Genomic DNA, 5,697 nt, shown 5'->3' on the forward strand with positions numbered 1-5,697 from the left:
AGCATTGCAACTGAGTGCTAAGGCAGACCATCTTGCCAGAAGTAGGAAGGCAGAGTAGACACGAAATATCAAGTGCAGAATTTCAAAGGACCAACAAGGTACCAGTCTATAGTTGTCACTTACAACATAGGCGAAGTGGATTTTGCAATTTCCAGTTGCATTAAATGCACCAAATAAAGCTCCTAAAATTGATACTATAAGGAACCACCTTAAGTGTTCCAGGCTGCAGCTTTTTAAATTTTAAAATGGTTTTCTTAAATTTATTTATTTTTAAACATAACACGAGGAAGGTGTTAAAACTGGTGTAATAGCTCATTAGAATAAATAGTCCGCATTTTGGGAGGGATGAAGAGGGAGATATTCAGAACCCTTCACCAACAGTCCCCCTCCCCAAATTGATCATAGTGGATTAATGATGTGCTTTGTGGATGTGATTAGTCAATGACACCAGCTTGATGGAACTTTCTTTCGGCACCAAATCCCATTGAGTTATCTGGTCCCCTTGGCTGATGAAGAACCGAGAGGCGAGGAGCACTAGCATCATCCAGGGTGATGCTCTTCAAACGATTGACCAACCGGTCAGGTCTTGGAGCGGCAACAGCTTTGGGGCCTTTGCAGACACGACAAACATCGCAGGCGCTGCAGTTGCCAGTGCGCTGATTAAGGATCACCGAGAACTCCACTTCATCTCCTGCCTGCAGCTCAATGCCATCCTGAACTTCCTTCACAGGGAAAAAGAGCTTCTTGCTGTCTCCTATTGCATAGTTAACGAAGCCAAACTGATCTTTCACACACGCCACTGTTGGAGGCCATAGTCTGTGCATTCTGGCCCAGAACACACAACTGGAACTTGACACTCTCCCCTTTCAGCGGGAATTCCCCTTTGTTGGCCACCCCAACTATGCCAAATGGATACACCTCACCTTTCATCTCCCCTTCTTCCACAATCTCCATCATTCCTTGGTGCTCAGTCTGTGTTGGATCAACACTCCTTAGGGGACGAAGGACTTGACCAGAATAGATAGTGGGGTCATCTTCTTCAGAAACACCATTCACTGAGTGTGGTTTATCCACTTTCTCTGCACTGACTTTGTTGCCTTTGCCTTTGGACAAGCTGTACTCGACTGTGTCTCCCAATTCCAGGCTACCGACACCACCAGAGAACTCACTCTAATGGGAAAAGATTTCCTGAGCATGATTGGCTGTTTCAATAAACCCCAAATTATCCTTCAGTGTTGCCACGTAACCCAACCTCTTGGAATTGGAAATACCACCTAAAAGTTGCAATTTGCTGACTAGGTCTCTGTTTGTCACTAATACTAAACTCAACCTTATGTCCTATTTGAGGAGAGGTAGATCCTTCCACATCCTTGGCTTGAAAAGCAATGGTCAGTTTCACCCCACAAGCATCATAGGCAATAATGCCATCCTCAGCCTCCCTCTCTTTGCCTTTATTTGGGCTAGTGGTATTGGCATGGGGAAAGTGGCTTCTTTTTCTACAGTGCCCAGAGAACGATGACTGGAATGGGAATGGAATGAAACCGTGCCCTTGGGAAGTTTTTAATCCTAATAGCATGATTTCTTTGGGCAGAGAGCATATCAGGAACTACAGTACACTCGACTTCATCGGCAATATGGAGCTGGTTCCCATCCAAAATTTCACGGAAGTGGAAGAACATATGAGCATCACGATCCACACACCTGATAAAACCAAACCATCTCTCGTGGCAGCAGTTACACCCGTTTCTCCGGCTTCATGAGTGAATTGAAATGCATTGGATAGAACTTCTACATTAGCTGCTCGTTCTAATTTGTCACATCAGTCTGTTGAAATATTAGACCTAACATGGTCACCTTCCAGCAGGGTCACCTTGGATTTTGTATCTTTGTCTCCAAACGGAAGTTCTTTAGGAATTACAAAATCAACTTCGATGCGTCCCGGCAATGGGTCATTCTGGTTTTTACTGGGTACTTTTGGAATAACTGGTTACAGTGCCTTCAAAATGTCCAATGCTAATATATTTGAAGATAACTGTCCCTTGTGGCAAAAGTCTGACATCTGTTGCAACTTCTTTACCATTTCTGCCCTCGATTGTGAACTCCACATCATCTCCAGGCTGTAAGGCTTCTAGGTCACCCTTAAATTCACTGTAGTGAAAGAATGTCTCTTTTACAACATCACCTCTTTCAATAAAGCCAAATGCCTCCTTCATGGCACATACTTCTCCTTGACAGTGAGCTTGCTTCTTTTCCAAGAGTGTAATATTACAAGCACTTACAGCACCAGTATATTTATTGTTGTCAATTACAAAGTTTATTTTATCTCCAGTTTCTAGCTGAACATTTCCTTCAACATCTTCAGGGGTGTAGGTCAGATAAAACACTTCTTGTCCACTCATTAGTTCTTCAGGGAGGATTTCTGGTTTTATCTTCACCAGTTTAACTGCAATGGGTTTCCCAGTCCACCGGTCAGATGATACTTCAAATGCAACATCATCTCGCAGCAATAATCAAATATTGCAATTTCAGTAGTATTGGCTGGTTCTTCTTTTATGGCACACGTTTCAAAGGATGAAAGTTGCTAGTGTTAAAAAAAGAGCGAGAGAAAAACGATCTATCAAGCTAATAAAGAGTAGACTGCTGCTGCACCGGGCAATCTCAGTACAGCACTGAAGAAAGCAAAGACGACCAGCAGCATTGGGAAGTGCTCTTTCAAAGCTTTTGAGTAGGCACAAACTCCTTGTTTCAGATCCCGTGTTGTGTCTTCAACTGAAGTGTCCTGTTCTTTGGTCTTGTTGGCTGTTACGAGGTTTGTTTCTTGCCTGATTTGAACTGGAAGCAGCAGTTTCAGGCGGTAAAGTCTCTTCTGTTACCCTTCATACCCAACAGCTCAGCGCCCCCTCTCCAGTGCCGCCATAAGCAGCATGGCCCGGTACGTAGGTCCTTGACTCTAATCTTAATGGAAACAGATCATCAGGCTTTTCTTCCACAGTACCGATGGGTAAACTTGTTATTGTTGTTAAGTGCCATTGAGATGGTTCTCATCCATAGCAACCTTATTCATAATAGAATTAAACACTGCACTTCCCTGTACCATCCTCACAATTATCCCTATGCTTGAGCCCATTGGTACAGCCATTGTGTCAATCCATTTCAATCAAAACCTTCCTTTTTGTCACTGCCCCTCCACTTTAGCAAACATGATGTCCTTCTCCAGGGATTGGTCTCTCCTGACAACATGTCCAAAGGACGTAAGATGAGGTCGCAGCATCCTAGTCTGTAAACAACACTCTGGCCACACTTCCTCAAGGACAGATTGGTGTGTCCTTTTAGCAGTCCATGGTAATTTCAATATGCTCCATCTCCACGATTCAAATACAACAATTCTTCTTTGGACTTCCTTATTCAATGCCCAACATTCACATGTATATGAGGCCACTGAAAATACCACGTATTGGGTCAGGAGCACCTTACACCTCAAGGTAAAATCCTTAATTTTCAATCTGTAAACAGGTTTTCTGCAACATATTTACTTATCCAACATGTCTTTTGATCTCTTGATGGTTGCTTCCATGAACATTGATTGTGGATACAAACAAGATAAAAATCCTTGACAACCCCAACCTCTTCTCCATTTATAATTATTTCACTTATTTGTCCAATTGTGATGATTTTTATCTTCTTTAAATTGAGGTGTAATCCATACTGAAGGCTACAATCCTTGATCTTCATCAGCAAGTGCTTCAATTCCTCCTCACTTTTAGCAAGCAAGGTTGTGCCATCTCCACATCATAGGTTGTTAATAAGGCTTCCTCCAAGCCTGACGCCACATTCTTTTTCATGTAGTCCAGCTTCTCTGATGGATTGTGCAACGTACAGATTGAATAAGAATGGTGAGAGAATAAAACCATGACACACCTCTCCTGATTTTAACCCATGCAGAATTCTCTTATCCCATGTGCATAACTGCCTCTTAACCTGTATCTAGTTTCTGCACAAGCACAATGAAGGGTTCTGGAATCCCCATTCCTCTCAAGGTTATCCATAGTTTGTTATGCTCCAAGTCAAATGCCTTGGCAGATAGTCAATAAATACAAGTAAACATCTTTCTAGTATTCTCTTCTTTCATCCAACATCTATCTGACATCAGAAATGATATCTCTTCTTCCAAGTTCTCTTCTGAATCTGGCCTGAACTTCTAGCAGTTTCCTGTCAATGTAGAGCTGTAATTGTTGGTGGATGATGTTAAGCAAAAATTTACTTGTATATCATATTAATGATATTGTTTTATAGTTTGAACATTCTGTTGGTTCATCTTTCTTTGGAATGGGCAGAAATATGGATCTCTGCCAGTCAGTTGGCTAAGTAACTGTCTTCTACAGTTCCTTTCACAGACGGGTGAGTGCTTCCAGTGCTTCATCAGGCTGTTGAAACATTTCAATTGGTATTCTATAAATTCATTATGCTAACACATTCAGCAACTTTGGTTCTTGCTCATATGCTACCTCCTGAAATGATGGCTTGTCTACTTGTTCTTTTTGGTACAGTGACTGTGTATTCTCTTGATCTTCTCTTGATGCTTCCTGAATCATTCAATATTTTACCCATAAAACCTTTCAAGATTGCAACTCAAGGATTGTAATAGGGTTTTTTGTCCCAACATGCACCTGTAAGAAGATATGGGTGGAGGTTAGCCTGTCAATCATGTTGCAGCTTGATGACCTGCTTTGGAGGTGCAATGGAGATAAATGGCTCTCTGGAGGCCAGTCCTTCTCTCTCTCTGCCTTCACCGTCCTGTCGACCAGCCACGCTGAGACCTGTGGGAGCCCTGGGATGTGGCAACCATCAATGGATCCACACAACTCCGCACCCACTGGCCTGTGATACTCCTGAACTCCGCACCATTGCATGCGTCTGAAGAAAGGCTGGTATTGGATTTATGGATTGAGGTGACTAAGCTGGGATGTTTTATGGATGCATGATTACATCTTAATAAAAAATGCTTTTTTATACATATATGAGTGTCTCTTGATTTGTTTCGCTAGTCAACCTGGTTTAACACAAGGCCTGAAGTTTTACTTGAATTCTGTTAGTTTTAGCTATGCTGAGTATGTCCTTCCCTTTTGGTTTTCTCATTGTAAGTTTTTGCACATTATAATGCGTAGCTTTGTCTTCTCAAGCTGCCCTTTGAAATTTTCTATTCAGCTCTTTGACTTTATCATTTCTTACATTTACTTTAGCTACTATAAAATTAAGGGAAGAGTCTAAGATTGAGAGCAAGTTTCAGAGTCTCTTCTGATATCCACTTTGATCTTTTCTTTCTTTTCTGTTTTAAAAAAAATTATTATTTTTTAATAATAAATACTTTTATTGGGGGCTCACACAACTCTTATCACAATCCATACATACATCTACTGTGTCAAGCACATTTGTATATTTGTTGCCATCACCATTTTCTTTTTCTTCTTCTTTTGATTATTATAATTGTTTTTAATCATTTTATTGGGGGTTCATAAAATTCTTATCACAATCCATATGTACATCCATTGTGTCAAGCTCATTTGTATATTTGTTGCCATCATCATTTTCTTTTTCTTCTTCTTTTGATTATTATTGTTTTTATTCATTTTATTGGGGGTTCATACAATTCTTATCACAATCCATACATACAGTGAACCCTCGCCACTTCGCGCTTCG

The 5,697-nt window shown here is 41.1% G+C and overlaps 1 pseudogene; it reads right to left on the reverse strand.

Moving 5' to 3' along the window:
* Positions 1–394: 394 nt before the first annotated feature.
* LOC101641148 overlaps positions 395–5,697 on the reverse strand; it is a 12,317-nt pseudogene continuing 7,014 nt past the window's right edge.

The sequence above is a fragment of the Echinops telfairi genome, unplaced genomic scaffold (genome assembly GCF_000313985.2).
Source record: "Echinops telfairi isolate 266 unplaced genomic scaffold, ASM31398v2 ScPeMD7_3533;HRSCAF=4204_0, whole genome shotgun sequence".
Lineage (NCBI taxonomy): Eukaryota > Metazoa > Chordata > Mammalia > Afrosoricida > Tenrecidae > Echinops > Echinops telfairi.